Source organism: Camponotus vicinus, unplaced genomic scaffold, assembly GCF_025532165.1.
Source record: "Camponotus vicinus isolate PSW18456_S1 unplaced genomic scaffold, iyCamVici1.0 SCAF_13, whole genome shotgun sequence".
Lineage (NCBI taxonomy): Eukaryota > Metazoa > Arthropoda > Insecta > Hymenoptera > Formicidae > Camponotus > Camponotus vicinus.
The window spans coordinates 4842580-4867645 of NW_028141949.1; the positions used below are offsets into that span (position 1 = coordinate 4842580).

Sequence of the window (25066 nt, forward strand, 5' to 3'; positions counted from 1 at the left end):
ATATTTTCTTTTGTAAAGCGAGTGTGTCTCTAACTTCCAATAACGATAACTGACGTCAGTGAGCATTCAACAATCGACCTTAAATTCATCAGTTGATTAGCACGTCCCACCCGACGGAGATGCGTCATAGTTACCTCGGGCGGAAGTCCTGTATTATTTCACTCGCGCGAGGTGATATAAAGTTAATGATATTTGGTGCCGTCACGTTCCAAAAGTTAATTCGTTCTCGGTATTAATACGGCGAGTGCATCCCCGATAATGAGATTGCGTTGTGCGAGGGGACGGATATAAGAGGTAGGTTATAAAGCCGGATCGTAATAACGTATTGTCTGGCCAGGCCAGCGCGCGTGTCTATCGAAAACGAAACACAACTCGTCGCGTATTGCCGTGATCCAATACATCAAACGAAAAGATTCGTAATCCAATCTTGTGTATTTAATAATAATAATCGTACATAATTTTTTTGAAACTTAAATTATATTTAGAAATTCTATTTAAATAATACGGCCGTAAATTGATACATTGTATATCTATTTAAATTATTGAATAATAACGCGTTTCATGTTTTTGAAAAAAAAAAAGATTATTAAATATGAAATATTAAACATTAAATAATTGTATAATAAATAAAAACTTACTAAATAAATAAATAATGTTTTTGAAAAAATGAATGTTATAAAATATTAAATATTAAATAATTTTATAACAAATAAATAAAATAAATTACTAAATAAGTAAATAAAGATTTTTCAATGTTTAAATAACAATGTTTATCACAAAATTCGAGAAATATGCGAATGCCATGATATTTCCATTTTTTATTATATTTTAAATAATTTTATACGTAATAAATCTGAGCTTTTACAAAATACAAATTATATGATATTATTTGATCGAAATACATTTACATTATAATTATAGCGAACGAATGAAACAAGATGTTCCCAAACTCGATGGGCTCTCAAAACATGAACGGCTCATTTGGAACGTTGTCAACACTCCGGGCGCGGCTAAAGTGTTAATAAATCATAACCGCAAGTCGTAATCGCAATTTCTTGCGGTACCTTTATGACGCGCTGGTGGACTAAAAACCGCGCCTTTCAAGTCTAATGCACGGACCTCATAAATCGAGGCGGCTTCTTGTCGGTGGGCCAGGCGATGCGACGGTCCGGCCGTTTTTAGTTCCGCTCCGTTGCTATTATTGCGCCACGCTTATAGGTCAGAAATCCGCTCTTGTACGGGAAGATATTTATACGCTATTCCATTTGGAGCAATCATGGATGAAACAAGTTGGAAAGGATCCTCGCATTGCGACACATAAATTATGCGCGTTTGCGTTGTACATTCTTCCTCCGCTCTCGGATACCTTTATGTAAAAATCTTTATTTCTCCTATTGCTTTTTTTTATCTGCTGAGAGATTTTAACCCGCATATTTGAGAACAAATTTCGTCTCTCATAATTTCAAGTTTTTATGATCCGATTGAATCTTACGTTAAATCATTTTTAATAAACGGATATTAATGTTTTTATTCGCCGTCATCCTTTTATTTCATTTAAAATTTAAAAACTTGTCATATGGGGAATCAAATATTATTTTTCAAACTAATTTCAACATTTTTTTATCAATTATATTAGAGAGAATTATGCGACATTGACTGAAAGCGTTTTTGTCCGATTCAAAATATGATCGCGGTTAATTATGCATGATTGAACGAAAAAAAAAAGAATATTGACGTTGCCGGTATGTACCGTGACCAACGTGTTAATTAGACAGGTTTTCTTCTGAATCGCAATTACCGGTTTCGTCCCTCCTTTTCCTTTTCACGACATCGCGAAACGACCCATCGAGGCGTTCGTCGGCCTCGTCCAAGAGCCATTCCGTTTCTTCCGTGAAAAAGAGACGTGACCGGCCGTTCGGAAAGATTCAGATAATTACTTTCGCTTCTCGGGCGTACGCTTCGACGAGTCCGAATCCGAAACAACCGTATCTTGCGGTCATGAATTTAATTAAATATTTTCGTGGCCGAATGTGTCCGTTCGGTCGCGATTATCTCGCTGTTCTTTCGCGCACGGAGACGAGGCAATTTACTTTTTTAATCTCCGTAATGAATTAAACGCTTTCTCTCCCCTCGGTCTGGCTGTTCCCGCGATGGCGACCTCACTCCAATTCTGTCGCTTCCTCCTCTCCCCTTCCTCCCCTGTACGGTACTCCATTCCGTTCTACCCTCCCCCCTTTACCTTGCCACGCTGCTGTATTAGCTCTTCCGATCATTCTTTGTTGCCCATTGAGCTTTGTCGGTTGCGATAGATATGCATGCGTGCAGCTGTAGAGCGATATTGGTTGAAAGTGATCACGATAATACGTGCCACTTGCAAATGGATAAGAAAAGAGAAAGGAAAGGCATGATTTTTATGAAGAGGAAGAAGAAAGGAGATTTTTGCTTAAATTTTTACGATAAAGGATAGCAAATGCAATTTAAGAATTGTCAAAATAGTATTCTGAATAATATTTTTTGATACGACTTTTAACATGGAATTTTCTGTAGAACAAAGAATGTTTCACGAATCACGATATAATTTACGAATTTGTTGATTGATTTTCAAATAAATTCTTCCTTAACAAGAATATTAAAGGAGTCGTAGTTTTTAAATTATGAGCGATTGAAAATGAAGAAAGCTTTTTGAAAAGCAAGTTTCAAAGTAGCGTGAAAAGGTAGTAAAAACTTATTTCTCATTTAATTTTAAATAAACTACTTAAACAAAATTTTAATTTGATGATTAGTTGCAAAATTATTTAATACTGGAAACTTATATTAAATGACTTTTCTCAACTTTCGCTAATTGTAAGCAAAAAATTTAATTAAACACATTAATCAAAGATTTTATAGATGAAAAATGATCTATTAGATGTTAATTCTCTATATATTATACATTTTTTATGACCATCTTTAAAAAGATTTCCATTTTTATCTTTCATTGTATAACATACATATAGATCTCTGAGATTCTCCTGGTATTTTCTTCCTGCCATGAAAGTTTGACTAAATTTTAACAATGAATCACGATCTCCTTTATTTGCTCGATTGTAAAATTGACTCCGCGTCATGGTATTGCCGCTGCTTCCTCGATTAATCTCATCCCCGACGCGAAATCGGTGCTTTTCGGTGCACTCAACGATGGAGGTGGAGAAAGAGAGAGAAAGAGAGAAAGCCGTATCGATGGGTATATACGTCGCAATGTCCCCTTCCGCTCGCTCCCTGTACTCGGGATAACAATCGGAGTAACCAGCGGGAAACCACGAGGGAAGACAGTAAAAGTGGCCGTGCGTCGAGAGCGCGCGCGTTTCCACCCTCGCCGCGGAATCTAATTTTGTCGAATGTCATCCCGGAGACTCGGCTCGGCGCGGCGGTGCAGTCGATCTGCATTCGAGCGCTCGAATCGCTCGATAGCGATTTTCAGCTAGCGTCGAGGGAAAGGAGGAGGGACGCGGAGAGGGGCGGAAGTATCGGGGATGTGAAACGGAGGAGGGGTGGATGCGCTGTCCGTTTTCCCGAGGAGAGCGCCCCGTCGAAGTATCGAGCCCACGGATCGTGGTGCCGGCTATAATATATTTTTTATCTGATCGAGGGGATCGTCTTTATGGAGGGTGTTCCATGCAGGCTCCGGGCAGCTACCCGGGGTGTACCGGGTAGCGCATAGTTACGTATTATCGCGACCGTTTCGCGTTAAAGGAAAGTTTAAAAATATGGATGGCTGACTCTAATATCGAGCGCAAAAATGTCCATGTCAAAAGGTAGTCGTTATTCGGGTTGAAGTATCAATATCTCGGTACTCTCGTTACTCATCGTGCTCACGTTCTCTAACTTGTGTTAAAGCATGTGGACGTACTTAAACTCCGATCCGTAATCCCGCATCCACTCGGGACGCGCGTACTCTGTGGACTTTCGTGAGTTGCGCGTGTTTGCGTACGCAGCCGCGTATTAGGGGATGGTATATGTACCGATGGCTGCTGTTTCCCGAGCGCTAATGCGGGTGAGCAACCCTTTGAGCTACGAAAATTCGTCGCGAACTTAAAAGCATACGAGAGTGCCCGGACGGATGAACCGAGTCGTTTGCAGAGATGTGTGAGAGAGCCCGATTTATCGGGAGAAATTTCAAACGGAAAAGAAAAAAAAGGAAATAAAAGCGCAATGTTGTGTCGCATGTCGCGTGATAAATCAAATAATAATTTCATCTGTTGTAACAGTCTAAAATATATCGCGAGCTCGCTCTTAAACGTGTGTGTCTTGTGAAAAATTGAAAGGTGCTTTCAAGATTCGCGCGGATTTTGTACTATTAGATTTCTCGCATAAATCCGACTTTTGAGAGCGGATGCTGTGGCAGCAATGACGTCGACGAGAGGAATCTACCGGGTGATACGCGAGCCGTATAGGAAGAGCCCGAGGGTGAAACAGAACGGGAGGAAGGGGGACACGCGGAGGACAGACGGAGATGGCGGATAGTCGCGGGTGGGGATCGCGGCGGCTTCGCTAAGGGGGTTGCTGGCGGCGGAAGGGGGGACGGTATAGGGGATTGAAAAGCAATTTCCCCGCGACGGGGATGCGCGGGATGTGGGCCGAGCTTTATATTAATGATCCAGATATATTATCGGACGTGACCGAAATTGCTGTCAAAAAACTCGGATATTGGAGGGAGTCGAGATCGCGAGACGACCGCTCCTCTCCGCTCGCTCTCTTCCTCCACGCTTATACGTATACACGCATACAGACTCGCACACGAGCGACGCTACTTGTGGAAAATAGCATCGATCAAATAGCGCGGGAAAAGTCGGGACTTCACGGCCGTTTAGGCGTTTTTGCTCGTACTTGTAGCAAAACTGTCACGACGGCGATGGATCATTCCCAAGCATTCTATTGAGAACACTCAATCCTACGTGATTATGTCTGTGTGTTTTTTTTTAAAGATTGGTATCGAAGCTTCATAACAAATATATCTTATTATCAATAGCGTTTTTCAACTCGGACATTATTTTATATTTATCAATTTTATCGTACAATTAATTTCTCGAAGAGTCCTGTTTTTATTTAAAGAAGGCAAACGTTTTCTATGCGCGAGATATTTTCATAACGCTTATCGAATCCGTGCGTGCGTGTCGAGCGTGCGTAATAGCTGGATGGATGGCTCATTTTAAGGGATATCGTTTATGCGGGTACGTTAAGTAGGAAAACCTGTCTTGCCACATGCGTATCCGGACCATGTCTCATGCGCGTCTGTGATAAGCAGCTGCAACTGCGAGCACTTGCGAGCGCCTCAAAAAGATACCGCTTACGCATATGTATATCCCCTATACGGCGTACGCTTCGTAACATCCATATCCTTTTGCCGGCAAAGATAGCCCGACGATTAGCGATTAAGTTCATTACGTTCGTTAATGAACTTTTTAACGTAATGAGAACGATGTGGGGATGGTAATTGACCGTCGTCAAAGAGATAACATTTGCGCATACATACGAGTACTTTTAGAGTATTACGTCTTTATCCGCGAGCATATCTCTGTAAATGTTAATACAAATTAATTAACGAATGTTATTTTAATTAATGTTTATTGTTACATAATCAATGGTTTTCATCTGACGCGTATATATCGTACATATTTTTCTGAGTACTATTAAAAAATTTATGGGCGTATAATTACCGGTTCAACTCCATTACGCTTCCATCAATTTTTCATTCGCATTCGAAAGAACGTACACGGTATTAAGAAGTCAAATGAAAATCGTTGCGTAATAATGAATCTTTCGACATAATAAATGCATTATGTTGACGTTTCAATCTTTTGAAATATTACACAATAATATTTGAATCGGAATATAATGTAAAAAAATTGTCACAGATTTTACTCATCAGTCATTACGTAAAATATATCATTACGCGAGACACATTTGTGAAATCTTTTACGAAATGATTCAGGTAGAATGCGGAAGCGTTCATAAATGATCGATTATTCTATAACGAGGTATCGATTATCTCATCAGGCATTATATAGGAGATTCGATTTGTCGGTCGGTCAGTCGGTCGTTACACGAGCGGGTATAATCGCGCTTGAATTAATAGTGCTGCAGTCTCGATTCCGGATCTTCCCAAAGATCGCTTTTCGTTGCTCCCTATTTACATAGCGGGACGCACGGACTTGGTAATACAGTCCCCGTTGACCGCCGTCGCGTCGGTTAGTCGAAGGGTAACGAGCTCGTCTGTTCACCCGGTCGTTGAATCGGACGCTCCATCCATGGCGTTCGTCACCACACGAGGAGGGACAGCGAGAAGGGGCGCTGCCGTGAGTTATAACACACGGTAAGATGCTTGGATAGGCGTAGCTCGAGAATTTCCATATCTCGGGGTGATTGTAATGCACATTTATTAGCTGGTAACGAGAACGGGCCGGAATTAACATTCGTCAGGGCCAGGTCGCCCCGACGAGTATTTATATTTATAGCCACTGTCCCTAATGCGATTAGCACGACTACGTGTTCCTCCCTATGTCAGCTTGTCACGTTCGTGTATTCGTGCGCGTTGGAAGGTTTCCGTCTATTCTGACCAATCAAGTCTGGCAAGCTGGTGGTGGTATGTCGATGTACACGCTTTTAAGAGATATCGTAAGTCTAAAGATAAGTCGACGTTAACTAACGTCATTAGCATTCGCGTCATCATAAATTGCTAATCGCGATGCGATTATTACTTCGTTAAAGCGTGTTCAACGAGAGAATAGTTGATAAATAAATTACTTGTCTTTCTATTTAATTCATCGGATCGTCTTTCGCATTTAGACAATTCAAATCCATCATGCGAAATATAGACAATCATTTCCTAATCGCGCATCAGACAACATTAATTTCTCGCTCGTCTATTCTCGCATAAATATTTAAATCGTAATCCCTAATGGATCCAAATAAACTTGTTTCGCGACGGACGCGCCTAATCCGATTGATTGTTTCCATCAAGCAAAATGCATTCCGATGGAAGCCTCCCGCCCGTGATAGGTATAGCTGAAATGTACGTCGAGTCGACGTATCACGGGCGACAGTAAACTTCCACTATCGTTGAGTGCACAAAAACCGATCCTGCCGGGCGAAGTAGTAAGGGAGACTCTTCGACTGGCACTTTGCGCGACGTTCTGCAGCAGCAACGTCGTCGTCCTCTCTCGCGTGGAAATCGAACGTGGCGTGGCGTCGCGGCGAGGCTGAATCGAGTGGCGGCGGAGTGTGAGATACCGGGGATGGATGTGTCGGTAAGAGCGGATGGGAAAAGACGGAGGGACGGGGGTGAGAGTGAGTGAAAGTGGTTTGTCGAGCAGTGCGAGCCACCAGACGCGGCTTGGCGCGGAGCAAGCGGGACAAAAGAGAAAAAAAAAAGATAAAAGCTACTGTAGAAGATAAAATAATAATAGCGCGATAATGTAAGATGGGACGGCTGAAAAGAACGAGTTCCGGCTCTTACCGGATCGACAGTTCGCATTAAACTCCGTACTCCGTCTACGGTTATTAGAGAAACACAAGTTTTCAAATTCGGGAGAAAAGTCTTAGAAATTTTTTAGCGAGAAGGAAAGGAGTAAATCGAAAGACTCGGCTTTTAAAAATTGATGAAAGTTGGATATCATTTCATGTTATATATTCGCACATAATCGCTAGAATCTTTAAATAATAACCTTTAAATTACATAAAAAAATCTATTTTTGAAACAAAAAAAAGGATAATTTCACGACGCAAAGAAATAACGTAACATTATATATTAAGGTGGCAAATTGGTCAAGTATGCAATCGCTGTAAAAGGAAACGGAAGTGTGCATTGCATTAGCCAGACAGGCGGGATTCAAGTGCGTCGCTACTCGAATCTCGAAGGTTTGCGGATTCCGAACGAGGAGCATGAAGCAACCGCTCCGCAGAGCGGCAACTGCGAGGATGGAAGAGAGATTCGACGTGCAGTCGCGAGGGGCACGAGAGCCCTCGGAGATCAGTAGGTTGGCGGCCGAGGGCTGTGGGTAGGGCTGTGTCTGTACTTAGTTAACGGACAATGCGGCCTCTAATGAACAGCCGGGGGCCGACGACGCGCGCGACTCGGCGCCCCGGAGCAACCAGTGGTGCGCGTCGACCGGTTATGCGCGAGACCGAGAGATCGCAATGCACGTTATTGTACCACGGCGTTTAACGTTGTTAATGCGAGACACCGCAGAATCGTAATGCGAATCGTTAACGTCTGTTTCGCGCGGAGCTTTAGCTGGGAATCGCGAGACATAGTATAATCATCTCGCCGTTTTTGCGCATGTACAGCTCGTTTACTGTCACGTTAACGCAGCGATCGTTCGGTCCGTCTCTAGTCGAGACCCCATGTGCGTTTAATCGCCCGATCCTAGTCATCGATTGATGAATCCGAAGGTTCGCGAGTCTCGTAAGATTCTTAGCCCCACGCGTTAAATAGAAAAAAATGTCGTTTAATTGAATATCTTCCATCAAGCAAGTAATGTATCTCTGATGGAAATTTAGATACCGAATCTCATTAAAGACTTACAGTCTCGTTTTCAATCTCGCGGCTTAGCATGTGCCGTTAGCGAGTCTTTTAATAGTTACCCATAATGGAGAAGAAAATTGACGGGCCGGGAAAAATATTACCGTTGCCGGTGGAGCTCAGCGTTGGCGCGCGCAATATCGACTCGATAGAGAATTAGAGAGACGGGAAAAAACCGCGACGCGGAATGGGCGGGATTGAGTATCACTGGCTGCCGCGACGGTCGTAATTAGATTCAATTGTCTCGCGTTAAATCAGTGACTGCGTCGCGCCGCACCGCGCCGCGTCGTCGCTCCCCATCCCGCGCGTCTGTCCGCCGCCGTCCTCTACTCCTACGATAGATACGTCTCATTGAAATAACTCGGCCGCGATGTTACGTATGTACGTAACATACGGAAAATCGAGCTTCGGCGCGCCGAAGACTTGAAAGAAGGTTCCGCCTTCCGCGCGTCGAAAAGATACCGATTCTATGTCGCGACGTTCGATTTCGTCCGCTCGCTTTTTATATTTTTTTTTTATGTCGTGCGTAAATAACGCGACGATATCCTCATCTATCTGCGTTTTTTTCCCTCGCGAACGATCGACACGCGAAAGCGATTTCCGATTAAAATCAATCATTATTTAAATGTTAATAAAAAAATAATGAGTATAGTGTAATAATATACAGTGATATTGTAAAATCACGGGAGATTGTCGAAGATTGTTGAATATAAAGTATCTTTACGCATTATAATTTTAGATTAAACGCATAGATTGGCACGTACCGACCGATCGTCGACGGCGCTTCATGCGGGTCATTTAAAGACCCGCGTCGTTCTCCTTGGGAAAAATTCTTTTGTACGGCAATTTAACGGAAATCAGCGTTAACGATCCGAATTGAAGTCATCAGGAGAGAAATGCCGGCTGAGAAGGAGGGGAGGGAGACGAGGGAGGAGGGTCGGGAATCGATTCGACGACAACGCGCGGCGTCGAATATGCCATTCCATTCGGATCTCTCGAGTGGAATTAATAAGAGCGAATTAATAACGAAACATACCCCCTGCGCGTAGCAGGTCCTTCCCTTCCCCCGGGCCCCCTTTCGCCGTCTATATTTTTATCGGCTTAATCTCTTTACGTGCGGCCACTCGTCTACAAAAGCGAAAGACTTTTGCAGCGAGAACTCGCCGAGTTTAATGAAAATAGTTCTTACGTTTTTACCTCTCGGGGATCTCGGTCGGCTGGGAGGGCGAAGGAGGAGGGGACCGAGAGACGAGAGGGGACTTACGCGTGGCCTCTTAACGAAGATTCTAATTAAGCGAGTCTTTTATTAGCCACCGCTCTCTCCTCGCGATTCCCAATTTTCTATCTACAAACTCTTACGATACTTTGCGCAAGTATCGGCACCTACTAAAATAGTATTTTATAAATCGCAGATTAAAAAATGGAAGAGAGTTTCGAGAAACTATATATTTTTATTATAAATGCATCGTTTGCTTTTTCTTATGTTTACATCGATTTCGATCTTTGCAATTTTAAGGTTTTCTCGAAAATTGTAAGTTAGATTTTTTTCTACAGATATTTTTATTTATTACATGTACTGTTCGTACATCGCAATCCATCAGTTTATTACACCGCCGTCAAACTCCGTGTAACTTTTTTCTGAAAATGCAAAATTAGCGCGTTATTTCCGTCTCGTTCGTGTTTTTTCGCAAAGGGACACAGAGAGGAGGGTAGCTGGAGGAGAGAGGGACACTACTAACGGCCACGACGGAATTTCCATAATTCCAGCTTACAGAAAACGACAGGTTTTAGCGTTGATGTTCAGTTTGTACCGGGTGTATTATTTTAAGTGGCGCAGTCTGTATAATTCAAGACTTGCGGTGCGCGGACAAGATGAAAGACGAGAAGGACGACACGGCGTGAGAATTGGAGAGAGACAGGATGGAAAGTAGGAGAGAAAGAGAGAGAGCTAGTAATGGAAAAGCGAGAGAGAGAGAAGAATGGAGAGGTTGAGGGTGTGGGAGAAGGTCGACGCGGTAATGGCATCGTCGTGTCGCCAGCCTCAAGCTCCAGTGATCCTCAATCGCGCGAATTCGCTCGCCGGATGCGCGTCGTACGCATAGGCACTTTACCACATGGAAATAAAATCCCGGGGGGGGACGCGAGGGGCAGGATTTACCTCGTCGCGCGGTAAACATTGCTCTCTCGATGACGCTGAAGCAAGATTCTAAATTAATACGACCGCGCATAGAAGCGATCCTATCGAAATAAACACGCTCGAACGCGGGAACGCCACGTGGTGCGCTTTCGCAGGATGTCTCGAGATCGACCAGTTCTTGCGCAGTCGTCTTGCCGGATACCGAGACGCCAGTCTTTTCCGTCTAATTGTCCGCGTTCCACTTTGTATCCCGATCCCGATCCCTTTCTCTCTCTCTCTCTTTCTTTCTCCGTCTTTCTCGCTCTTGCCGCCTCATTAAATCGAGCGATTAAAATCGGGAGCAGTGCAACTTGCGAGAACCCTGTCATTTTCATCGCATATGGTAAATTCATAAAGATAAGAAAAAAATAATGTGTAAAAAATAATGCGGTAAAGGTCTGATATTTCTGTATCGATTATACAAAGTATCCTAATGTATGGAATGGATAAAAATTCCAATCTTAATTTTAATAACAGATTTTCTAAAGTTAATTTCGTCGGAGATTATTTATCAGAAATTCAAATACCTTTTACGTAGAGATACTGTGAATTCGAATCCGATAAAATTCGACAGCTTCCCAGGATTGGACGGCATTAACGGCGAACGCGGATGAGAGAAATCGAGTACGTGAATCGTTCCGTGGAACCGCTTAGTCGCTCTTCCCCGATACCGCGCGCGGCGATGGTTAATTCAACGGAATTTACCGACGTTTGTGCGCGGGTTGAATAGCGTATAAATTTTACTGAGCGAGACGCATTACTTCTCTATTGTGCCGTGTTGCGGTCGTCCTCGCGATACGAAAATCTCGCTCGACCTTTCACGATGGTCGTCTCGTTTTGACCGCGTTGCATATTGGCGAGCGATGAACGATGAACTGTAAACTGCAAACAGTAGTCACAAGCGGAAGAGATTATTTATTGATATTTTTGCTCACTGATGAATTCTTTCTGAAAAATGTATCTTATTCCTAAAGGTGCGATAGGAAATAAAAATGTTTAATATTGTTAAAGATATCAAATAACGATATTATTTAATTTAAAATATGATGAGAGTATTCCAAGAAACTTGCAGTGGAGAGATTATAATATTAATATAAATTATGATTTTCTTACATTTTTAAAGAATATGTATTCTCCTTTATTGTTGAAATTTATTAATTAATTAGAGAAACATCCTTCATAATGATGTACATAACTTATATGAGTAATTTCACGCGTGCCCGATTAAACTGCTTAATAAGCTCGAGCTCATCCATTTTACCGCTCACATCTGCCTCATATCGCTTATCGCTTATCAATGTGCACATGATCTTCATCTCGACGAGGCCGTACAGGAACGGAATTCCAAAAATCCGTGACGGTAGCCGGGCGAGTGTATTTAGCGATAACTGCCGCGATATTTAAGGAACGATCGGATCGCCGCTGATGACGCCCCGGTTAATGCGAGGGACGGGAACGGTAAAGAGAGGGCGAGGGGAAGGGTGGCGAAAGGAAGGGGGACGAGGGCCGATAGACGTAGGCGCCGTCCAAGTTGTGCCGTTGATTGCACCACAAAGGGTGCAATTATGCGGCCCTTCAGCAATCACCGCGCATTCTGCCCGCCATTTGACCCCTCCAGTTCCCCCCCCCCCTCCCTTGCCGTCTCAATTCCCTGCATCCATCCTCCTCCTCTTCCTCCTCCCCACCTCCTCCCCCGGGGTTTCCAGTTCTGAAACCAACCAACCAACCCGATTTTGTCCCGTGCCCGCGCGAGATATATCGCTCGGGTGAACGGGGGCTATCGTGTCTTTTTATTTAAATGCACCCCGTGAACGTGTCGACGTGCACCGGCCGACTTGAATGCAATCCGCGGGGCCGATGCGATTTAATTCGCTGCCGTGTCGGCGACGCGACGCTGCGAAGAAATCTGTTAATGAGCGATTGTGAGCGCTTCCGAGATCGGGATGAAAGGCGTGCCGAGCTGTAAATTGGGCCGTGCATAGAGTGTGGCCCTGGAATTATCGCGCTTTCCTTCGCATGCGGATTTCACGTGCAATTTGCAGTCGATTTTTCCACGGAAAAAATTTTATTGCAATCCGCATATAATTTCTCCTTTTTAGAAATCTATAAATTTTCAAGAGTAAAATTATAGAAATTTATAATTAAAAAGTGTGTGCATAAATTTTGCATGTAAAACATTTCTACGTACATAATATTATTACTAGTATTATGACGACGTAATTTTGACTTGTATTGGTGGCGTAAACAGCAAGACGTAAGAAGAAAGCAAAAACAGACAGATGAGAGAGAAAACAAGGAAGCAAGACGAGAGAAAGATAGCGCGCGGGAGATACGTTCCAGATGTTTTCCCTGGTTTCTCAAGCAAGTTCAGAGTCAAGTTGCCAGACCGCAGTCTCATGGCATGACCGGCGGTAGGCAGGAAGTGCCGCATTAAGGTCGTTAATCCATGTTGTTTACCGCACGTTATTCTCTCGCCCATAACCGATTTATCACAACTCTTAAAAAATTAAATTTAAAAATATTTTTTTGACAAAAATTTTAGAGAAAAATTATCTAGATTGCAGGTAACATTTCTATTTTTTTGTTATATTTTTTTATTATACGGACAGCGCGCGAGATACACACAATTAATGTATTACAATTTATTATATATACTTAAAATTAAACTCCCTATTTTAATGTAATGTCATAATTTTTTTCATAGTATTATGAATATTAGATTTAATAGTCGCTTTAACGAATAACATAATAATTGATAATTATTATTAAAAATAATAAGATTTAACTTATTATTATCATATTATCTCTCTCTATCTCTTTCATGAATGATCTAATATCAATTTTTAAATGTACGGGCGAGAATTCTTACAACCGGTCCGTTTATATTTTACTTTAGACGGCGAAACGTTGGCAATAACGCGCGAGCGAATCGAAGGGAGCAGGCGAGACGGAACGGAAAATGCGGATGTAGCGCGTCGCGCGGCTTAAAGTAAATTTTGAAAACGGCTTCGACGGTCCTCGACGGAAATCTTTCCCTGCGGCCCGCTTCCGTAATCCGAGAACATTAATTTGTCGGCGACGGTAAACTTACGAGCGCCAGCCGTAACGTTTCCCCCGGGGGACTTTTTGTATTTTCTCAGGTTGTCCTGCGGGAACAGGAGGGCGGAAGACTCGCGTCTTGACAAAATTTTACGGTCCCGCACGACCGTCGCGTTGTGTACATTGCGCAAAATCCGTCTGGAAATATCATCTCGATAAGTCTCGAATTATATCGTCGCGTCCTACAGCTCGAATTAAGAGAGAGAGAGAGAGAGCGCGCGCTTTAAATATTCATCACTAACGCGTGTAATGAAAATTATATTAATAATATGTTGCGATGAAAAGTGCCGCTTCGTTCACGTTGAGAATAACGATCGACTATTCTGAAAGTTGTACGTATGTCTAAATTTGTGCGGGCACATATTATACTAGCAGCAAGTTAATATCGCGCGTCGGTTAATGATGTTGCCATAATTATGGTAATGCTATTGCGTTTATTATCGTCTGATCGTCTAAGCGTCATTATGTCCTCTCGCAGTTGCCGTGTCTTCGCAGCGTATAATCCGACGACGTAAAACACTAAACGCAAACGTTTGCGGAGCGGTTGATTACCATAAACGCGACGGAAACGAAGATCTTACGCTCTATGCACAGTAGAAGCGACTATACTTGGGCTCACCACGTGTCAAAACTTGTATATGTATTACGTATCTATAAAGTCCCAGCGGTTTAAAAGTGAAAGTTGATTGATTCCGCGCTCTCTCTCTCTCTTTCTTGAGATCAAATATTATTCGTATTACTCGTCAAAGAAATTTACATTTCGAGTGCAAAGTGCAAATAGTTAAATATTTTCTATAGAAATTATATATATTATATTTTTTATAAAATATTTTATATAGAATTTATTATATTTGCTATAGAATTCTAAAAATTTTTAAGTATTTTAAGAAAGGACGAAATAACATTAATTTGCAAAATATTAATTTTGCAAGATGTGTCACATAACACATAGATTCATACATATATATTTTTGGAAATTTGAAAAATTTAAAAATTCACACATTACTTTATGATTTTAAAATCAAATGATAAAAACAGTTCTCTTTTAATATCCACATTTAGAATAATTTGTATTAACATAGAGGTAAATTTATTATATTAATATATAAAATTGAATATATATGTATATAAAATTATAAATATAAATTAATATTTTGAATGCAAAATTAAAACGGACCCTGAGGATCAAACTTTCGTTAATTGGCTATAATCGGGGGTTAAGATTTGCCAGGACCGAGTCAACCGGAAGCGGCGTGAAATCTCGCGGCCGTCTCGCTTCCTCCGAGCTGTGTCCGTCGCGGCGCTTAGCGTCGAACGGTATCGCGTATCAGTGCTGTCGGTGGCAGAGATCCGAGGTGGGTAGCGAGTCGGCGAACGAGAGCGCGGTGCTAGAGGGGGTAGGAGGGGGGGATGGACGGGCGGTTATTGCCTGTTGGGTGATTTATCTAGTAATACTAGCCGACAGGCCGCGAGAGCCCGGGGCATGGGCAACGGAGCGAACCCGTGGGCTCCTAACCCCCTACCCGCGGGGGGGAGGGAAAAGGAGGGGGAGGGGTGGTAGGGAAGGAGAGGGGAAGAGGGCCAACCACCGGCACTGGTGGAAATTAAAAACTCACTTTATTACACGTCTCATTCCGCGCCCACCCCCGTCCGCCCGTCCACCCTCTTCGGTCGCTTCCACCCTCGATCTTTCTCTACACGGCCTCTCTCCTCTCCTCACCCCTCCTTCTTTTCCTCCTCCATCGTGCTACCTCACGCGTCCTCTTTTCTCTCTTCCCTTTACCCTTCGCCCTCCACTCATCATATTCCGCCGCTCCGCCGGCGCCTCGTTCGCGCGGACCGACTTAATATGAGGCCGGCCATACCTGATGGAACGAATATTATTAAAGTTCGCCTGCACGCGAAACCGGTGAAATATCGTCGGTTCCCCTCTTTCGATCCCCTTTGCAACCGCCGGTTACCGCGTCGACCTTTCGTTCCCTCGCGACGGAGGGCCTGCGGCATCATCCTCCCTTTGCCCTTTCTCTTCGCCGGTCTTTATTGTCTGACTTGTAACTGCATCTGGTGACATTTGAGTGTTATGAGGATGTTGTTTGATGTGTTATCTGATAATGTTATCGCGTAACGTTTCAAGTTTTGAAATAATACTTGGGCTCGATATATGCTTTGGAATTTAATCAGATGTGTTTTCAAGAAAAAACTACAATATTAATGACTTTAACTTGGTATCCATAATTTAAATCGATACGCAATATATATAGATTAAAGCAATTCGGAGCGTTAAAGTAAAGAAATCTCCAACTTGCGTTAATTCGACACACAATTTCCCGCACGAGAAAGTGAACGCGTATAGGCGTGCAACAGACGGACGTTTATGGGGCTCACGATGACATAGCCGTCGGTATCCGGCTCGTTTTATTAATGTCAATAAGGCAATTATTGCCAGCGGGCGGGTGTGGGTCGGTATCTCGTTCATACCGCCGGCGTGGCGAGTTACCTGCCTCGACTGCCGATGGCTTCGAGCGTGCGTATAATCCTGCACATTCTGCGTCGGGAACAGACGAATCATATTAGCTGCGCGTTTCGACTATAATAATAATATAATCGATTCATCCAGAAATTCATAATCGCGTCAAGCAAATTCAGACTCGTCAAAATAATCGATTTCGCGATCGCGTCGAATTCAACTCCGCCGATTTCGTTAACGACGTTCGACGTCGCTCTTTTGCGAATCGAAGAGCGATCGATTAGGAATTATTAATAGGAGAACATCGGGGATTTGCGTTATAATTGACGGGACATTGTTCTTTATTCCGCTTCTTCCGTTACGGGACGAAAGGTTTGTATAGATGCGCCTGGAAGGAACAAAGTAACCCGAATTTACGGCACTTGAACGCTCGCGCGGCACTCGGCTCAGTCGCTGAACGTGATCTGAAGAGGTTGGGGAGAAATGAAGGGGTTGGGGGAGAATAATATAGGAAAAGAGGGGTTTCTCTCCCTCTAGTCTCGCGGGCTAAGCAATATCCATCCGCCCACATGCTTGCCCGCCCGTCTGTCTGCCTGGCTTTTCGGTGCCGTCGCTGTGTGTACAGACGCGCGTTCAACAATTTATTCATTACTGTCTCGCAAATATTCTCGATGCGCGCTCCATTATTCCGCGTTTCGCGATTCGCACTCGGGATTCTCGACGAGGTGCATTCGAATATCGTTTCTCCTTTTTTGATAAATTTCATCGATCTAAAGATTAGCGTTGTATATTTCGGAGCGATTGATCCATTTTGGAGATCTTGACGAGTCCACGTGATTCGGAGTCGCGCATCGTCAATGATACCGCGATTAAGAATCCACGACACGACGCAGATACTTGGCGAGTATGTAATCGCGTGAGTGCTCGTATACTCTCGCAAGTAATGCATTAGCCGGTAAGTGATTGCCGGAAGGACAGACTAGCTGCTGTTTGCGCGGAGCATTTGTGAACCGGAGCTTACATTTGAACAGTCATACTTATTCTTTGGGGAACTCGCTTGTTTTTCGTTTATTCTTCACTTATTCTTCGCTTGTATATTCTTCGTAGAATGAAATAAATAAAACAGAACAGACTATACACACACAAGGTGTCTTATGATATAAGAGTGATTTTCTACGTGAAAAACATGAAGCTTATAAAACAATTTTATCATATTTTCGAATTAATTTTTCTTTCGTGTACTGAAACCAATACCATGAATAAATTTAATATCTTCGGAGATACACGTTCGAATATTAATTCGTAATTCAAAACAGGTCGTAGTCAGTACGGCAGAAGCGTAACAATTTTGCAGAAACATAGAATTTCAACGGATTTTACTTTATTCGAAAAGTACTGCCAGCTCTCAGGAGTACCTCGGGAGACGCGGCAAGCTATCCGAAAAGTCTCGGGATAGCCCGTGGTGGTGCCTCGTGCGCATAGCAACTCCAAAGACGTATGTCGGTTTGGGGCAGCGAAGGCTCGCGAAGGCCCGGTGCGGAGGGAGTAAAAATTTCACGGAGTGAATAAATCAGGGGACGCGCCGCGGCGGAGCGGCGCTCTTAGTTTAAGTACATCTGGCATGGCATCTCTCCTCTCTGCTGCGTTTGACTACTTTCTCCCTCTCCCTCTCCCTCTCTCTTTCTGTCTTCTCGCTTTTGCCTGCACTCTATTGCGAATAATGCGTCAGGAAAAGAGATTCTGTCCGCTGTGTTTCGCGAACGGCACATTCCGTTACTCACGAATAATAAGATAGTCTGTAACGCTTTTTGTACAAAAAAGTAAATATTTCTAGCTAATCAATTCGTATAATATGCACAAGAGTCGAGAAAACTGACGATTTTAATTTTGATTGAAATTGTGATTGAAATGAAATTAAAATTTTACGCAAATAAATTCCAATTTTCCGGCGTAAATTATAAATATTTATAAAAGACATGTATATTATTTTTAGATATAAGAGAGAGAGAGAGAGACATTTTTTTTTCGCGGAAGCATTGCTTATACGTGTAGAGAGCTTAAAAAGAAAAAAATGATCCCGTACAAAATTTGAGTGCGGTCGATGTTCGTTCGCATTCGTCGACTCTTCAGGAACGCGAAGCCATCTTTTATGTCGAAGAACAGGATTGATCTTTTAAATTGCATCGTGTTTACGGTCTGGCGTGATGTATATATATATACACACATACACATACACACACATAGAGGAATGAGAGTGTAGGAGAGCAAACTACTAGCGAGTTTGCGTATCTACGAGCAACGTGTGTAGATCGCGATGTGTCAGTAAGGGAGTTGGAAAGGCGGACGGGTGGGGAAGGTCATTCGGGAGGATGGCGGCTCATCTTGTAATGGACTCAGAAGACAGGCGAGTCGGCTAATGGAGCCCTGCTCTTCCAGAAAAGCTCTTAGTATCCGTGCCGCGCGAGCGTCGATGCTGTCGGGCTGCGTCATTCCAAATCCGCAGCAACCCCCGGTGGTTATTTGCGCGCGCGCAGGTGCGAGAGACAGATGAGAGCGTCGGATTTTTTTAGAATATTTCGAGCCTCCAGGGTACGCGAGTGTTTCGAGAAGCTTTCATGCAAGATAAGATAATTCGAATAAAATGCGCAAGATTATTTTGTAGGCTATTATTACTTCAGAGAAGTCAATCACAAGATATAATTTAATATTAACACTGTAAAGTTTTTTTATCGACTATATTTTATCGTGCATAAATCCAAATTGAGAGAAATGATGATCTTTTCGGAGATGGTTCCTATTATTATTATACAGATTTGTGTGACATACACACATACAAATCTTACGTATGCCGCTTCTTCAAGTTCAACGCGGAATTTATCGTTGCGTTAGCGCGACGCGTCGCGTCGTTAAATGCTTTTTCGCGAAATAAGAGCATCGCGAGAGCGGCGGTCAGCGAGAGCGAGAGAGAGAGAAAGAGAGAGTGCCGCTTAGTTTAATACACGTAACGCTACTTTCCGCCCGCTTTTTCTATCAAATGCTCCACGCCGAGCTCCAACGGGGTTCGAAGTAGTATAAGTCGTGGACAAAGTAGACGGCGTACAGAAAACCTCCATTAAAGTCCGTAGAAGTGATTAGTACGCTCCCCACTCCCCTCTTCCGTCCCCTCCTCTCGTCCTTTCCACTCTTGCCCTTCGTTTTACACACACACACACACACACACACACACACACACACACACACACACACACACACACACACACACATGCGCGCGCGCGATACCATTTTCCCCTTTCCCGCCTGTATCTTCCTCTCTCTCATTTTTCTCTGTCTCTGTCCGACTTCTTGCAATTTCAGAGCTCTCTCGCATTTCGCTTTCTCCTTCGTACGGAGGATAGTAGACTTTGGAAACGCGCGTCTCGCGATACTCGTGGGAGACCTATTATCGAACATCGTATAACGATTTTGGATCTGCGACAGTGTATTGTACAGGGTATCGTGCGCTCTCTGTCAACCATGGATTCTGCAGAATTGATTCTAGAGTTGATATCTGTTTAATGAGAATCAAGTGTAGGTTGTTTTCTTTTTTCTTTATTCCGTAGTTCTCAATCTTTTCAGTATTAAATATCTCGACGTGCGTTTTTAATTTATGACATTCAATAACTTGGTAATTAAGTCGCCAATTAAATTTCTGTTAAAGTAAAATGCATCTGAGATTAATTGGCAAATGAAGTTTTATTACCTATTTATACTCTCTCGAAACTTATCGCAATGCACACACTCTCTCTCTCTCTCTCTCTCTCTCTCTTTAATTTACAATATTAACTCGTAACTCGTAAACGTCGGATTTTAAAATTCGAGAAAACGTCGACTTGAAACTTATTATTCTTTTATCTTATTATTCTTTAGACCATTCAGGATAAGACATCGAATTTTTTACGGGAGTATCGTTGAAAATATAGAAGCTGCCTCTATTTATTCTGATAATGTCGCTGAGATTAACACGGGAAGAGTAATATAGGCATGAAGCCGGATAAAATCGCGAGGCATTTTTTTTTCTGATAACACTGCTACTTCCCGAGAGGTAACCTAGACTTTCCGTGGTTGTGATAGGCCTGATGTCATAAATCAGTCGATAATTAAAAGAGACCATCGACAATGGCGGCGACGATAAGCACGGCTTAATCCATTTCATCGGTCCGGTATATGGGAGTGGAAAAAAGGTCGTAGCCTTTCTAATTTAATCTGGCGAATGATTCCGTGATTCTCGAAGCCGGCGGCAACCCTTTCATTACTTACGTCTCTACCCGGCCCCTCTCTCGCGGCTCCTTGCTCACCTCCCTCAATTTCCCCTGCCCCTTTCCTCCCCGCGTCCCTCCTCCCCCTCGTGCGCCACCGTGAATCGGCGCAGAACACTAAATCAGCGACCGGTGTAATTTTTGTAATGGGAGGTGTGGCTTCGTAGGGGTGGCGGACGCGTGTCCTCGGAGTAGGGGTTGCGAGCACGCGGTAGGGATTGCCACCCCTGCGTCGGCTCGCGTGTAGGTGGAACGGTGGGGTGAAATCCGTAAGGGCGATTCTAGGGATATCCCGTTGAGCGAGACGCGCCACATCGGAGGTTAATCCTCCATACCTATTTCACGAGCGTGATCGTCCTTTAGAAGGATCTTACGGAAGCGGAGAAGAGAACTTTGCCGTTAATCTATTCGTCGATTTGTAATTATGATAACATTGTCATCTATCATTTCTCATATGCTATTTGTTTTATATATTATTTATATTGCATATATTGCATGTTTTTATATTGTATTTTGTGTTTTCACACATTTATTTCTCAAAACAGATTTAGATTCTAGAATATATAATAAATATTGTTGTGTATTTTAACAATATCAAAATTAAAAATAACTAAATAAATATTAATATGTTTTGCTATTAGTTTTAATTTTATTCCCAATTGATATTTTGTCGGAATCAAAACATTATAAATGTTTCCAGTAGATAACTAATCTTTAGAAATTTATATCGTTATTTTTCGGTCATCTACAAAAAATTAAAAAATTGCCAAAACAAAGCAACATTTTATTAACCATAATAATTAAGTAACCATAAATTGATTGAACTTTTTTACTAATCTTGGCAAGTAATTTTTTGATAGTTTTATTAATTTAAATTGTACTTTAGAAAATAAATAGGAGATTTATATTATTATTGATTAACAACATTACATTTTCTCCGTGATTGATATTAGATTAATTTTATTGCATAAAAACTACCTATATATAAAATAAAACCAGATTACACATTACTGTATTAATAATAATGTTACGTAATAATATCGTATATAATATTAAAGTTATCGATATTGAAAGAGACCCATCTATAACGGAGAACCATGAATAATATAATCGACTTTTTTATTTTTCGCATTTAATCATTCATATCCTCTACATTATATTTGCCATTAAATCGGCACGATAAATTATCGATCTATTACACATTCATTATGATAAATCGCTGATAATTGAATCCCTCGTTCGGTCCTGATTGCGATCGCACGTCGCCCCTTATCGGGTCCTGGACAAAGTCGATTCTTACCCGCCGCGGGACGTCGACAGGCGCGAAATTAAAAAGAAACAAACACCGGAGCGCGCGGACCATAATCGATATCCCCCTCGCGTTCACCGTCGTCTTCGCTTCGTGGCATCGTAGCGGCACGTTCTCTTCCCATCCCTTCCATCATCCCCGCGTCCGCTTCGTCGTCGTTGCTGGAAATCGAGAGCTCATAACTCGCTTCCTAAACGCGCCGCCTAATCGACTGGAGTGCGACCGCTATCCCGAATCGGGGTACATCCGGCGTGATCCGCCTCGCGCGGGGGTTAAATTGTGCGGTAGAGCGCGGACAGTTGAAGAATCGACGCGCGCGAGCGAGCGAGCGAGCGAGCGAGCGAAGGGTTGAGGAGAGAGAAAACGCGCGTGCGAGGGGTAATGTAAGGGCTGGCCGTTGGTGGTGGCATTTGTGATAAAGTGGGGAAAGCGCAAAAGGGTAGTATAGCAAACCGACGGCGGGGAATGTCGGGGAGGTTAGCCCGGTGGATAGTGGGGATTTATCACTCTCGGTGGCGTGCCGTGGCCGCACGCGGCTCTCGGCAGTTTACAGCCGACCGCCGAACCGGCGGTCTCATGCTACTTGCGGAAGGAACTATCGCGCGACGCGTGCACGCTTCGTCCCGCGTATTTGCGAGGGTTGCGCGCGCCTCAAAGGGTTGTAAGATACACTGTTCGTGAAGTTTCGGTCAAGAGGGAAGTCTTGGGTGAATCGGTCGATCGAGAAAACGAGAACGAATCGGTCATCGATGAAGGAGAGCGCGCGAATCGGGATTGATGGTGATCGTTTCGTGCGTCTTGTGCAGTGCCACGTGACGCGGAGAGCTTAAAAGCGTAGAAGGACCGCCCCTAGCACGAAGCCCTCGCCGTTTCTCAGCGATTGTTGCCAGGTAAATGCGATTGCAGATCGCGATTAGATTAGCGCGCGCGAGACGGACGGCCGAGAAATAGAATGAGACTTTGATGAGAACTTGAGATCGCGTCGAGATTTGATTAGTCTGTGCAAAGGATCGGAATATAATTATCCAGTTCAGTGATAGATTGCATTTACCGATATCAATCTCGAAAATCTCGTATAATGCAATAGCTGTGCGAGATACTTTTATGAAAACGTAAGATGCGGAATGCAGGATAAAAGAGAGAGAGAACGAGAAAGAAAGAGAGCATTAAAGAAAATAAAGCACGCCGATAAGCTCGCAGCGTATATAGATGGTGTATAAATGAACGTGCATTTGCTAAAGAAGTCGCGTGAGAGTCTCGCGTTAATTATAAACTGTCTTGCTTTTTAACTTGGCAGATAAGCACGCGCTGGCATACTTGTGTATAGTCATTCACCCCCTTCTTGCACTTGCATCTCGCGCGAGCGTCCCATCTCTCATCGACCGACGTCTGTTCCAATTACCGGTGGCGTTTTAAGGCGATTCCGTTGTAGGGCTGCCGTTACCGACGCGGATTAACTGCACCCTTAGAAATGATTCGCATTGCTCCTTTACTTCGTAATTCCTTTGTTCCGAATCGTTGTAACGACGCGCGATTATCGACTAACGCGAGGGAATGCGATTAACCGATGCCAATCTTTGCTCCGTTTAATTAACCGGCCGCAATAAAAAAAAAGAAAAAATACGACCTGAACGAGAAATCGTATTATTTACATCGTATATCTTTCTCTCAGCATTAATACAAAAATTCTGTTTATTCCCCGAATATGTGTAATGTGTGTGTGTGTTTTTTTTTCACCATCTAAAATGACATATGCTCTTTTTACGACGCGAGAAGTTTGCGCGGAAATTTCTTTATATTATTCTTGGTTCTAAAACTGAAATTGTTATATCTAAATTTGATGAGGAAATTCCATCCATTTACGACAATGAAGGCACGTCTCTTTATTGAACCGTCTTATAGTGAAGTTTCAGACGGATGCCATGAGATAACATAATGCACTATGTATGAATCGTTTTCGAGATATCGTCATCCAATATGCAAGAGCGAGCCGGTTGTAGCGCGTGACAAAGCTTTCACGAAGATTAGCGCTAGGTGCAATCTCGCAAGCGATTCATCGGAATGGCACGTTATTATATAGCCCCTCGGAATTTATTTCAAAGCCTATTATGAGATAAGCGAATTACAAATATACTCTTACTATATTGTATATAAGAAAGCAAACAGTCGATTTAGGATACAATGAAGATTCTATCCTCGAGCTAAAAAAAAAAGTAAAGCAGAGTAAACGCTTTATTTTTTAAATTCCTAAAACAAAATTACTTTTCATACTTATTACGTTATCTCCAGGCAAATTTAAATATCCCACCATTTCCACGGAATATCTCGTGTTACCTAAAAAAATATATATCGCTAATAAGATTGACGTGACGCGTTGCGCTTTCCATTTACTTAACGAAAATTTAATTAGAAGTTTAATTAGTGAATTATCGAACGCGTCAAACATCCGAAGTCGATAAGATATTAAAAAAATATTTTTAACGAGTATAAGTATTTTGATAAATCCGTTTGTTAAAATGAAAACTGGAAATATTATCATCTTTAATCTTTTTCCGCCTCCTCTTCATCATCGGAGATAAGATACAGATGTATCCTTCTCGTGTAACCACGTTTTATTCCACATATGTCGTCGGGCGTCGGTTAAAGTCGAAATAATGAAGCTAACTGTCCGTCTGGACGAGCAGCATCCCATCGTGTTCCACGAAGGCCGTCTCTTCTTCATCATCCGACCTCTTCTGGATCTCTCCTCTTCCTTTCTCCTTCTCCTCCTCCGCCTCTTCCTTCTCTTGCTACGCCGTCTCGACGTCCCGCCGAGAGAGCGTCTCAACTGTCGGCCACCCGCGTGTACTCGTCCGTTTGAATGCCGATAATTGGCACTAGTTTCAACCGGCGGCGGGCTCGTTAGCCGGCCGGCTAAAGAGAATCACTTAATTATTTCGTTTGAAGTTCGCTCCCGATAGGAGAGAGATAGATAGATGCAGCTCGCTCTCGGATCACCCGTGGCGCGGATAAATCGAGAGAGAGCTGGAGCGAGCGCGAGACCTTCGACCGGGCGTTTGTTTCGCACCGACAAATTGCTGCGGCTAATTAGCCTCGCGGGCTAAAAGAGGAAGCGCCACGGATATCCTAGCCGTTATTTCCCCGCTATTTCGCCGGTTTA

General features: G+C 43.0%; 2 protein-coding genes across 9 annotated transcripts in view; one reads left to right on the forward strand and one right to left on the reverse strand.

The window, feature by feature from the left end:
* Positions 1-25066, forward strand: part of LOC145964523 (LIM domain only protein 3) — a 70624-nt gene that overhangs the window by 26635 nt on the left and 18923 nt on the right. Inside the window, exon 3 of one of the 6 annotated variants that reach the window (XM_083087389.1) lies at positions 12985-13171. The exons of 4 other annotated variants lie outside the window; for them this stretch is intronic. The gene's annotated coding sequence lies outside the window, so the exon portion shown is untranslated. Of the gene's footprint in view, positions 1-12984; positions 13172-22447; positions 22797-25066 lie in introns of those variants that run through there. One more of the 6 variants, XM_083087392.1, reaches the window with a different exon arrangement.
* LOC145964525 (uncharacterized) overlaps positions 1-25066 on the reverse strand; it is a 194940-nt gene that overhangs the window by 22932 nt on the left and 146942 nt on the right. The gene's annotated exons all lie outside the window — the stretch shown is intronic.